The sequence below is a fragment of the Cynocephalus volans genome, chromosome 5, assembly GCF_027409185.1.
Source record: "Cynocephalus volans isolate mCynVol1 chromosome 5, mCynVol1.pri, whole genome shotgun sequence".
Lineage (NCBI taxonomy): Eukaryota > Metazoa > Chordata > Mammalia > Dermoptera > Cynocephalidae > Cynocephalus > Cynocephalus volans.
The window spans coordinates 40,504,730-40,517,582 of NC_084464.1; the positions used below are offsets into that span (position 1 = coordinate 40,504,730).

General features: G+C 41.9%; 2 non-coding genes across 2 annotated transcripts; one reads left to right on the top strand and one right to left on the bottom strand.

The window, feature by feature from the left end:
• Window positions 1–6,671: 6,671 nt before the first annotated feature.
• On the bottom strand, window positions 6,672–6,743 carry TRNAA-UGC (transfer RNA alanine (anticodon UGC)). Its single transcript has one exon. It is a non-coding gene; the product is annotated as a tRNA-Ala (tRNA).
• A 5,809-nt stretch (window positions 6,744–12,552) lies between these two features.
• Window positions 12,553–12,624, top strand: TRNAA-UGC (transfer RNA alanine (anticodon UGC)). The gene has a single exon. It is a non-coding gene; the product is annotated as a tRNA-Ala (tRNA).
• Window positions 12,625–12,853: the final 229 nt, after the last annotated feature.

Consider the following 12,853-nt stretch of genomic DNA (forward strand, 5'->3'; position numbering starts at 1 on the left):
TAAATTTACAAGTGTGGAGTTCCCTCTCCCAAAAAAGTATTTAAAGCAAATAAAGTCCACAGCAAAAATTTTTTAATTTTATATTTAATATTTTTATTATATCCTTTACACTATATATTAAAATATGATATTTTTTAAGTTTTATTTTCATCAAAATGGCTTTTACTTATTGAAAATCATTGCAGTATATATAATTTTTATTCTGTATTTTATATCAGGTATCTTTAAGATAATTATGATCTTCACTGTATATTATTCTCATCAGTTTGTGGAAGTCACATCTCTCATATTTATACATGTGTATTTTTTCCTTTTTTATACAACTTCCCCTTTCTTGTCTTAGATTCTTTCCACTATATTCAATAATTTGAATACCTTTTTATTTGTATGTCTCCTTGTAACTTATGTTGCTTTTGTGCATATAATTTTAATTTATGCAAATGCTATGATTTATAGAGCCCAGTATGTTTCTTACCCTTTAAAATAATCATGGTATTTTGCATATTGCTGTGCGTATATCTTGTTCACTGTGTATCATGGTGTTTATATTCTACCACTGTGATATTGTGATATAAGAAATATATCTCATATATATAAGATATATGTGTATGTGTGTGTATGTATATATATCTGGCTCGGGTTCCTGACATAGAGTTCCTGAAACCCTTGTAGAAGGATTGCTAGGAGAATCTTTTGTTCTAATATTTGGTCTTTAACCCAAGTTTCTAATACAAAGCTTCTAAGACCTTTGTAATTTCCTGGGTGATAGGAGCATCTTTTGTTGTAATGAAGCAACTGTTGGTGAGTTCCTGAATAGCCTCGGGATGGGGGCTGGTTGTCAAGGGAACCAACCATGCGATTAGAGGGTTGGAACTTTCAGTTCCACCCGCCACCCTCCAGGGAGGGGAGATGACCTAAAGGTTGAGTTGATCACAAATGGCCAATGATTTAACCAATCATGCCTATGTAGTGAAGCCTCCGTAAAAACCCAAAAGGACGGAGTTCAGAGAGCTTCTGGATTGCTGAACATGTGGAGGTTCCTGAAGGGTGGCACACGCAGAGAGGGCATGGAAGCTCTATCCCTCTCCCCATACCTAGCCCTATGCACCTCTTCCTTCTGGAGGAGGATATAAATATCCTTTTATAATAAATAGGAAAATGTAAGTATTTCCCTGAGTTCTGTGAGTTACTCTAGCAAATTAATAGAAGCCAAGGAAGGAGTCATGAGAACTCCCAATTGATAGCTGGTGACAGGAGTACAGGTTGCAACCTAGTACTTGTGTTTGGCATCTAAAGTGGGGGCGGCCTTGTGGGACTAAGCCCTTAAACTGTTGCTACTCTAACCTACTCTAACTCCAGACACATAGTGTCAGAATTGAACTGAATTATAGGACACCCAGCTGGTGTCTGCTGGAAAACTGATCAGTGTGGGAAAAAACCCTCACGCATTTTGGTGACCAGAGGGGAAGTATTCCGTGTCGTACTGAGTGTGAGAGCAGAAAAACACTTTGGTTTTTTTCCTATATCTCAACCACATTTTACCTTCACATTCTTTCAGGGATGAACATTACATAGCCTCCAAATCTCTCTGAATATAATAAATGTTGCAATAAAAATTCTTCCCACACGTCCCTGTACAGATATGTGTAAAAATTTCTTAGAATTTCCATAAACACAGGAACACAGTAGTTTGATATCACAGATAAGATTCTCTGGGAAACAGACCCTGAGATGGAGTTTAATGTGCAGGAAGTTTACTAGGGAGTATCTTTGGGATCCACATCTGTGGAAGGCAGAGAGTAGATACAGGTTGAGAAAAGAAAGCAGCCAGGCTTTGATGAAAGCCTGACAGCCTCAGCTAACACTGTGGGGAGTTCTGAAACTAAAATGGCTCATCTGAGTCCTTCACTTTCGGGCTTTCATACTACTGCTCCTTCAGTCACTTGATGTGAACTGCCTCAAAAAGGATATGATCTTGGGTAGGCAGCTCTCTGCAACTGACAACCCCTGAAGGCCCTGACAGCTGTGAGATGCCTGCAAGTTTTTCCTTGCAGGTGGATCTGGGCAGAGCATCTCTCCGTACATCACAGTTGGTTATAGAGAATGTGTTTATGTAATTGTGTAAGTACTAGCAGATTCCTCTGCAGGATGGCTGTACTATTCTGCACTTTACTCAGCAGTGCGAACCAAAAACAAAAAGTTGGAAGGTCAAATAACGAGACGTGAAAAAGATGTAAACAAGGCATTTACAAAAAGATGAAGTACCAGGGGCTAACAAGCTTGTGAAGTGGTGCTCAAACTAGTTAGTAGAAAGAGAACTAGATAATTAAATAAAAATGAAATTTCACATTACACTACTGAAGCTAGCAAAGTTAGAAATCTGAGTAATGTCACAGCAAAGGAAACCATCAAATAAAAAGGCAACCTACAGAATAGGACAAAATATTTGCAAACCATAGATCCAATAAGGGGTTAATTTCCAAAATATGTAAGGAAAACCTACAACCCAATAGCAGGAAAAAAAAAAAAAAGACAACCCAACAAAAAACCCCCAGAAAAACAAATGCCCCAAATAACTCAATTAAACACTGGCAAAAGACTTGAAAAGACATTTCTTCAAAGAAGACATACAAATAGCCAAATGTATATGTAAAAAGATGTTCAGCATAATTAATTATCAAGGAAATGAAAAAACTACAATGATATACCACCTCACACTTTGATGGCTATTACCAAAAAAAAAAAAAAAAAAAAAAAAAAAAGATGACAAGTGTTGATGTAAATGTGGAGAAATTTGAACCCTTGTACACTGCTGGAGGGAATGTTAAATAGTGCAGCAGCTATAAAAAACAATACTGGAAGTTCCTTAGAAAATTAAAAATAGGACTACCATATAATCCAGCAATCCCACTTCTGGGTATACCTACCCCCAAAATTGAAATCAGGATCTCAAACAGATAATTGAATTCTCATGTTCATTGCAGCATTATTTACAATAACCAAGATGTGAAAACAACCCGTGTCCATCAACAGAAGAATGGATAAAGAAAATGTGGTATATACATTCAGCCTTAAGGAAGAAGAAAATCCTGCCATTTGCAACAACACGGACAACATTATGCTAAGTGAAATAAGCCAGTCACAGAAGGACAAATACTGCATGATTACACTTAGATGAGGTATCTAGAATATTTAAACTCATAGAAACAAAAAATACAGTAGTGGCTGCCAGGGACTAGAGGACGGGGGAGTTGTTGCTCAATGGGTATAAAGTTTCAGTTATGCTGAATAAATAAATTCTAGAGATTGACTGCACAACATAATGCCTATAGTTAGTAATAAGGTATTGTGCACTTCGAAATTTGAGTGTAGATCTCATGTTAAGTGCTCTTACCACAAACAAAACAAAACAAAACACAAAGTGAATATGTCCATTACCTTGATCGTGGTGATGGTATCACAGATGTTTCCTTATGTCTAAACTCATCAAATTGTACACATTAAGTACGTGCAGTTTTTTGTTTATCAATTATACCTCGATAAAACTGTTTTTCAAAAAAAGAAATCTGAGTAATGTAAAGCATGGGCAGGTTTATTATTGTTTTGCAGATGTTCTTTGAATATTCTAGAAATTATTTTATTGTTGATTTTAAATATGTAAATAACTTCTCCCAATCAGTGATTGTATTAGTCAGGGCTCTCCAGAGAAACAGAATATATATAAAATATATGTCTATATATATATATAACACTTACATATTATATATAAACACATAATATATAAAAAATATATTTATATAGAGTGATTTATTATAAGATATAACCTTAATATAATAAGTATTTATTATATTTTTATTACAAATATTATATATTTATTATATATATAAGGAGATTTATCGTAAGGTGTTGGTTCATGCATTTATGGAGGCTGAGAAGTATGGTGATCTGCCACCTGCAAGCTGGAGACCCAAGAAAGCAGTGGTATAGTTAGAAGACCTCCGAGCCGGAGGGCAGATGTGTGTAGATTACAGTCAATTCTGAAGGCCCGAGAAACAGAAGCACCAAGGGCAGGAAAAGATCAGTATTCCTGCTCAAGTCGTCAGGTAAAGAGAAGGTGAATCCAACTTCCCTCTGCCTTTTTGTTCTATACGTGCTCTCATCCAATCAGATGATGTTCACTCACATGGGGGGTCGGGGAGAGTGTCTACCTGCTTTACTCAGTCCACCATTTCAAATGCTAATCTCTTCTGGAAACACCCTCACAGGCACACCCAGAAATAATGTTTCATCATATACCTCGGCATCCTGTGGCCCAGTCAAGTTGACACATAAAAATTATCACTTTCTCCAATGTGTTAATGTTTTCTAAGGTATCCAAAATCTTTAACAATCTCCAGTTTCTTTAAAACTAGAGAATAAAATTAAAATTAAAATAAAGAAATATTTAATTTTGATTTAATCGAATTTATCTCTCACTTTTTTTATCTTTAGGGACTGCGCTTTTTTAGAGTCTCGCATGCCGGTGGATGATAATGATACTGAGAATTATGGTGATGATAAAAATTATAATGTGATGGCAGTTAACATACTATGTGCTTAATAGGGAAGAAAGAGGTTTTGGGTTATTATTATTTCTTATTAAATTTCTTATGATTTCTTATTAAAACTGGGTCATTACTAGTAATTATTATGAAGAAACAGGACCAAAATATCAATCATTAAAATATAATAGCAACATCTGTGCCTACTAATAGAGCACCCAGAGTGGAGTGAACATGGTGAGCAAGTTTATGTAACCAGTTATTTCTTGCATGAAAAGATTTTTTTTTTTTCCTTCAGAACCCGTTCCCTTGATTTAAAAAGGCCTGTTCTAACATTTATTAAGAATCCATTCTAGGCCCCCACCTGCAACCAGGTAAGCATCAGAGCCAGCAACCAGAGGTCCTGAGACTGAACCTGGGGACCCCTTCCCCCCAAGGACATCTTTGAATGTATTTATTAGCCATGTGTGTTTCTTCTGGGTGTGTGACTTATCTGCTTGTGTCCTTCACCAAATTTTTGCTTAGATTTTTCTAATTCATTTTTAAGAGTTCTTTTTGCATTAAGGATATTAATCTTTGAGTGTTAAATTTCTTCCTTACCAATTGACTTTCAGTTTAATTTGTGATGTTTTCCTTCGTTTTCTATGTTGAGAAAATAGTTTTCCACCTAAACATTAAATAAAAAATAAATAAATAAATAAATCCATTCTACTTCAGCTTATGTATGTTCTGTGGTATATGTTATTTAAAAGCAGTTGCCTTCAAAGGGAAACTGAGAAGAAAGGGTAAACGACTTCACCATGGCAAAGGTCATAGTGTTATTTATCGCAAGACAAATGATTAAGTGGGACACACATCCATGCATTATTCTCCCCTACCCTGCTCCCTCCACCACCAAGGAGTTGATGCAGAAGAGGTTCTAGCATTGGAAGCAATGCGGCTTCATTTCAGCATCTGTATTTTTTCAAATTAAGAGAAAGGTGGTGCTGACAGTTATTTTCCTTTCAAGTTATTTGGAAATGTCCCATGTTTACATGCCACAAAACACAAGAACAATCACGAACGTATATGAGAGTACTTCAAAAAGTTCATGGAAAGATTTGCAATATCTTTTAATTCTATTTTTCCATGAATTTTTTGAACTGCCCTTGTATGGTCAGTGTGGTATCAGTCTTCAGTTTGCCGAGTTCTCACCCTTAGGTCAACAGCTGGTACACCAGAGCAAGTACGATATATTGAAAGGAAAATGACTGTGCAATAACTGTAAGCAGGGAATTTTCTTTTTGCTGAAAACAAAAGGGAGAAAACACGCTTCATGTGTTATTTAACAGGACACTGTAAAACGATATTGCGCACTTGTGCAAAAGGATAAAGTAAATTCACCTCTTAAAAAAAGAAGCCCTTACAGGGATGAAAAGCCTACTCAATACCAGTATCTAACCCACTGAGCCAGCTAGCACATGGAATAAATCAATAAAATACTAAATAAACTAAATTAAAAACCAAATAAACATATATGTCTGTATTTAACTACCTATACTTTGGGTGATTTAATCTGTTTTCCGAGATGCTAAAGGGAGAAAGCCAAAAGCTTTGTTTTGTTTACATAATTCAGGCAACGTCTCACTCTTTAAAGAGGCAAATGGAAAGAAGAAATGATGGGGATCAAATCTGGGTCCTGCAACAGGATTCTTTTACCACTGAACCACATCTCCGCTATAGGTATTACTGACTCTTCCAGTCATTGACAAAAATTGCCACCAAAATGACATCTTGATATAGCTTTTTGTAGAATAATGTACCACGAAGTGGGAAGGAAGGTTGAAAGTAAAGACTAGCTGTGGTACGGCAAAAGCAATGAAATAAGCCATGAATGAACAGACATGGAGCAGCTGGAGGTTTTTTTCCATTTTGTCCCACAATGGGGGAGACATAAAGTGGAGATACCAAGGATAGAATTAGGAATTCCATGCATGCAAAGCTCTGTCCTCTCCCCAGTCTTTGGTCAAAGAAGGTTTAACATAATGGTCTGCCTGTTTGTTCAAGATGAAGTCTAAAAAAGAAAGGGCTTCCACGGATTGGAGAAAATGGTAATGCATACGCGAACTCGTCTTCCGAAGTTTAACTTAGTGGAGACGCCGGGGATCGAACCCGGGACCTCATGCATGCAAAGCATGCGCTCTACCACTGAGCTACATCCCCAGGCGGAAAGGGTTTTTTCCCTTCAATTGTTGACCATTAGTTCTCCCTAAATAGGTTTTATAATTTTCTCGGTTTTTAAAATCCACATTCATAGAAACATAATCAGGTCGGTTTAGCAAATTCTTATTGAGCTTCCTTGCACTCTACCTTAATACCACTTGGGACAGCTTATAAAGGTAAATTTATGTTGTCTAAGTTTGTTTCCTTCTCTACTAAGGTAGCTTCAGAAGGACAGAGATTGTGACTGGTTTTTCTTATCACTTTATCCCAAGCCCTTAGCACGGAGCCTGGCACATAGCAGCCACTCAAAGGGGAAGTGAGAAATGAATTACAGGTGTATTGTATTCGAAATATATGTTACGGTACAGAAAATCTTGCACAAAAGTGGGGGGAGAGGCGGGGAGGGGAGGTTTCACAAATACATAAACAGATCGTTTTAATACAGTATAGCAAATGCTCCGGAGACAGAAAGTATACCACATTCTTGATCAGAAATTGACGACCCCGGGAATCTTGAAGGATAAGACTTGGCCAAGTGAATAAAGGCCAAGAGTTACGCACGAGGACCAATTTGGGGTTGTGCTTCTCAGATTTCGGTCAAAGTTCTGGGCGCCGGTGGAGCGTCGACGCCCAGGATAAGTCCCCGACAGCAATTTGTTCAGGCTCACAGTGGGGCCTTGTTGACCAGCAGGTCTAAGACAGGAGCTGGGGGCCTAAAAAGCGTTAGCTGGTTTTACAGAATTTACATTTGGCGGAGATCTACAGACAAATGAGATGCAGTTCTCCTCTGGGTGGGACTGTTCCGGCCTCCCTGTGGCACTGTGATATGGACACGGGGATGGCGTGGCTTGTTTGATAATTCTGCTGGTGACAGGATGGGGAAGGGCTACTTCCAGTGTTCCACCGCTGACATCAGAGCTCCAGGACCGCCTCTCCCAGGTGTGGACGGTCATTGTGCTCGCTGGAGACGACCTCTGAGTATTTTCCGAAACTGTTCAGTTTCAGCTGTCGACATCGGTCCTCCTACCCGTCAGCTACAAAATATGGCCCTTGTTCCCCACTCTCGGGGATGTAACCTCAGCCTTCAGACCGCGGTTTGGATAGACTAACATTCCTCGCAGGCCACGCCTGGTCTGTGCCTTAGAATCCAGCTTGGGGAGGTCCGATGACTTCCAGATGTAGGTCCTAGCGTTTGGGACAGCGTCACATTTCCAAACCGTGCACCTCCCTGCCCCTCTCATTCCTGCTCTTTTTCCTGGCCTGGAAAGCATGGAAGGCAGAGATATATTCCTTGCCTTCCATCCCGCCCTCTCCTCCTTCTTGCAGACTCCTTGCCTCAGAGGGCTTACCTCCCCGTGAAGACCACTTCTCCATGGGTGGAACAAGCCTTGCTCGGCCGCCAGTCTGGATGTTCCTGGGGCCTCTGGAGCACTCGAAATCTCCCAGAAAATGCTCAAGAGCAGCGGCGGGTGGCCTGCCCCTTCCCCAGACCCTCTGCCCACAGCCGTGTTGGGAAGGGGAAGAGAGAGTAGAAAAACAATAGGAAAAAAAAAAAAAAAAGACAAAACTAAGGCGTAACGTTTGTAACCAAGAGAGGCACAAAAATAAATACCTCTCTCTAAAATAAGCAATACAGCAGTTTTAAAATGGTTTTATCTCCATCAAGGAGCCAAGACCCTCGGCGAGGATGGACGACGCACCGAAAGCCCCCTCAATGCGAGCAGAAGCGGGTACACAGAGCTTTACGTGGCGCCAACCTCGAGCGACCCTACGTGACCGCCGAGTGCACCGGGTGGAGGCTGGCCCCGCGCGCCCCCGCTCCCTGCCGGCCGCAGAGCGCTCTTGCGGCCGCAGTTCTCGCGCGTCTCCACCCACAGCTCACCTGCCCCCGGCCCGGCCCCCGCCGCTCCTCGAGGCCACAAGCGGTTTCTGTGAAGACCGCGACGGGTGCAGGGGAGCTCTGGGCGCTGTGACTCGATCGTGCCGACCGCTGGCGTTGGCCTCACGCCGCGCTGGTAACCGAGTGGCCCACGCGGGCTCTCGGGGACGTCAGTCTCAGTTTACTAAGCCCTGCGTGCTGCGGAGTGAATGTTGCCCCGCACCTCGCGGCGTCTCTCATTCTCCGGCTGCGTACAGGTGGCGGGTCCCTGCTCGGCTCCAGCTGTGGCCGGGAAGACATTCGTCGCGCCGCCCCTAGTTAAAGTGCAGATGGGTGAATTCTGCCCACACCTCCCACCCGCGTCGGGGTGCGCTCCTGAGCGCGTGGAGACCCCGCGGTGTCGGTGGCAGAGGCCAGACCACGGCTGTCCCTTCCTCTTAGTCTCAATTCCATCCTCCCCTCTTCCGGCCGGGGCAGAAAAAATATCTCAGAAACCCCAATAGAGGAGAAACGGCCCGGCTTGGCAGACCCTTCGCTCCGCGGCTGTGTGGTAGCTCTTCAGTGGTAGGAAGGGGACAGCAGTATCTCTTCCAGTGGAGTCACCGCTTCCTTTCTGTTTCTTTCCTGCCTCAGTCCCCGCTCCCCAGCCTAGTCCCTGGAACCTCTCGCCCGCCAGTGCGGTCGGCGCCGGGTCTCTCAGGGGCGCGTGCAAGAGGTTTCGCTCGGCTCCGGTGGAGGGTGTAGATTAGGGGTGAGGTCGGGAAGCGTTGCAAGTGCTGCTTCCAATAAACCTAGGTCCGGGTTGGCATTTGCGTGCCATACACCGTCTCCCCCGCCCACGCTGGACGCCAGCAACAGAGGCAGCCCTCTTGCGTGCGTTTGCAGTGGTGATCGGTTGTTGGGGCTTCTTTGATCCCGGGCCACCTAGCAGTCACGTGTGCCCCTCCTCTTCGCCTTGCTAGCAAGAGTCCTTAGAAAGCCCAAGGTTAGGGGATACTTCATATGTATTTGTAAACTAAACTAGCTTTAGTCTGAGAAAAGTGTCCCCGGAATTAAGTAATCCTAAATCCTCTCAGTTAATACTTTGAGAAAGACTTTAGTCAAAGATTAGAGAACAGATTTTCCTTCCTGCCTCCCTTTCTCCCTCCATCCTTTTCTCTCTTCCTTCAGTGGCTTAGCGGAGGAACACAGTTCGCAGGTGTTCAGTGTGAACTCCAATCCCTGGTATGTCCAGCTGTGTCACATTGCAGGGCAGTTTGTGCCGGGTTTTTGCTTCCCCCCTCTGCCTCTCTCTTTTTCCTGGCTGGTATAGGGGTCGACCTCGGACCTTGGTGTTGTCAGCAGCTTTTTGCTGTTCTTAACCAGTTTTGGGTGCTTGATCGTTTGTTTTAGGACATGAACCGGTCTGAGGGGTCTCGTTGGTGATTTTCTGCTTTGTTTTGTTTTTCCAGCTAGAAACAGGATGGCTGCATTAAACTAGTATCAAAGAGAAGACCACAGTGTGAACAACCAGTCCCCTTCAATGGCACTGTCCTGTCGTCTCCCTTCAGGCCCCTGCAGTCCTTCGAGCAAGCTGAACCGGTTGCCGGCCTTGGTTTACAGTAAAGGCCCGCCCCCGGGTGGTGAATCTCCTGTCCTGACTCACCGGGCCGCCCCTGAGAGCTGCAAGATCGGGCAGAACGAGTTCCTGTCAACTTAAGCTTAACTCTCAACGCGGCCAAGTGGCCAAGTCGCGTGGGTTCTGCTCCTGGTCAATCCTGTCTGGCTCTCAAACAGCCTCTATGTGAAAACTTTTTCAACTTCTGTTCTTTGTTTCTTTTTCAAAATATCTGCACCCTTTCTTGTCCCCCCCCCCCCCACCTTCACTCACTCCTGCACTGGGATTTCAACAGGAGCCAACTGTGGCAAATGAGACCTTAGGTGATACACCCCAAAAGGCAAAGTTCCACGAAAATACTCTCACCAACAGGAACTTGACGGATCAAGAGGAGTTTAACCAGCACAAGTACCTTTTTAGGTTTTTAGTTTCACTTATTAGAGTTTGCCATTTTGAACAGCTGTGACGCATTCTGCGCCTGAATGCCCTTAGCTTTCCTTGCTTTTTGTTTTTTAAGAATTTTTTTACAGCAATTTTAGGTTCACAGCAAAATTGAGAGGACAGTATAGAGAAATCTCATATACCCCCTTTCCCCACACATGCATAGCCTCCCCTATTATCCACATCCCAAAACAGAGTGGTATGTTTGCTGTCATTAATCAAACTACATTGTCGCATTATGACAATGTGGACAGGATGGCTAGAATGGGCTGAAGTTGGGTATTTCCTTCTACCACATAGAAGGCTAGAGCTGGCTAGAGTTGGTATTTCCCTTTCCCCAGGTCAGTTAGAATTTGATAAAAACCCAGCAGGTTAGGCTCTCATTAACTAGTTTCTTAATAAGGGCAAACCTTGTTAAGAAGAACAGAGTGCACTGGATGCTTTTCCCCTCCCCCTGTGAAAGCACAGAGGGATTTTTCTCTGATATTTACTGTGAGAAACTGGTCAAGCTGCTGGAGGTAAAGCTCACAAAATCATGGGGGTCTCCTGCTAGGACTGGGTCCTCCTGGAGTTTTTAACTCCCAAATTTGTTCACACCTACCCCCCAGCAATTCATCAATTACAGTTCAGCTATTCCTACCTATGCAATGATTCCCATGAAGATTTCTACTCCAGTATGTTGTGATTCTCTGTGTCTGCCTGACTCCAGTTCTAGGTGCAGTGGTTTGCCCCATGGCCTCTCTTCTCTTGTGAATCTAGCAAGAGTTGTTGATTTTTCAATTTGTTCAGCTCTTTACTTGTTGTTATGACAGTGTGATGACTGCCAAGCTCCTTTCATGCAGAACTCAAAACTGGAAGTCCAAAGTATTTTTTCTCGTCTTTATTTTCCTCCGGCCTTCTCTTGATATGGCTAGTGGATAGATTCTTTCATGTTCAAGGACTTTCAAGTATCAAGAGAAATAGCTGCTGCTGTTTGTATTTTGTCTAATGAACAATTCATTCATTTTTAAAAATTAAAGTTTAAAAATATTCCGATACTATTTTCATAATATATTTTAAAAATCGAAATTAAAAAGCTCAGATTTTTGTCACACTTAAATATTTAATTTAATATACAGCAATAAAAATTCAGGCCTAGTATATCAAATTATTTCATTTTTAAATGCTGGACACACCTTAGTACTGTGTAATTGTTAGGAAATCATCCAGTAATATTATATTCATCCTAGGTGATGCTGGTGCTGCTGGTCTGAAGACCACATTTTGAGATCCACTGTCTTACTCTAAAACCTGTTTCTAAATTGTTGTAATCTGGATTTATATTTGAATCTTTAGCATCTCTTTTACACTTTTTATTCCACAAGATACAGGATTACTCACCCAATCTACCAAGCCAGATTTTCCTTCTTAGACCAGACTGAGGGTTAGACATCCATTGACTGAGGATAATTCCAAGCCCAGAACCCGAGACTGGGTACAGCTCCCAAGGTAAATCTATCCCAGTCCTTTTCCCAGCTGGATTGGCTCCTGTTTACAGTTAGACATTATATTATACATCAGCAAATTTCCCAGTGGTTTGCTATAATCATCTGTGGTTTTACTTTTTCTGATACTGGCCTTTGCAAATGTCTCTTGATCCGAATGACATGTTCATGTTCCTGCTCCAATAAAAGCCAGTTTTGCAAACTGCTTGTTCTGAGTTAGGCTTGGTCAGTTTCAGATGAATCTAAAGGCTTTAGTGACATTGATTTATATAAACCTTCTTTCTAACATTTAAGACCTGTAAAAGTCACACAATTCTTGCACAACAAACTATGTATAGGAAACATTTTAGGGAAAAAGTGATTAAATATACATAAAGAATTTTTGTGCCAAGCAAATACTGCATTATTGGGGATGTAGCTCAGTGGTAGAGCGCATGCTTTGCGTGTGTGAGGTCCCGGGTTCGATCCCTGGCATCTCCAGCTCTTTATTTGTAAGGATTAACTTCACACGATTTTTTCAAGGGTGAATCTTGATAAACAGATATACGAATACTTGGCTTTTTGCACTTTCGGTATTTCTAAGCAAGTTAAACTTTAAATATGTAAATCGTAGCTTGAGAGACAAATATGCTTCAGAAAAAAAATTAGCTTATTTTCACTGCCAAGACCACTCAGACCTTGCTGCTATAATCCTTTCTTGGAAGAGGTG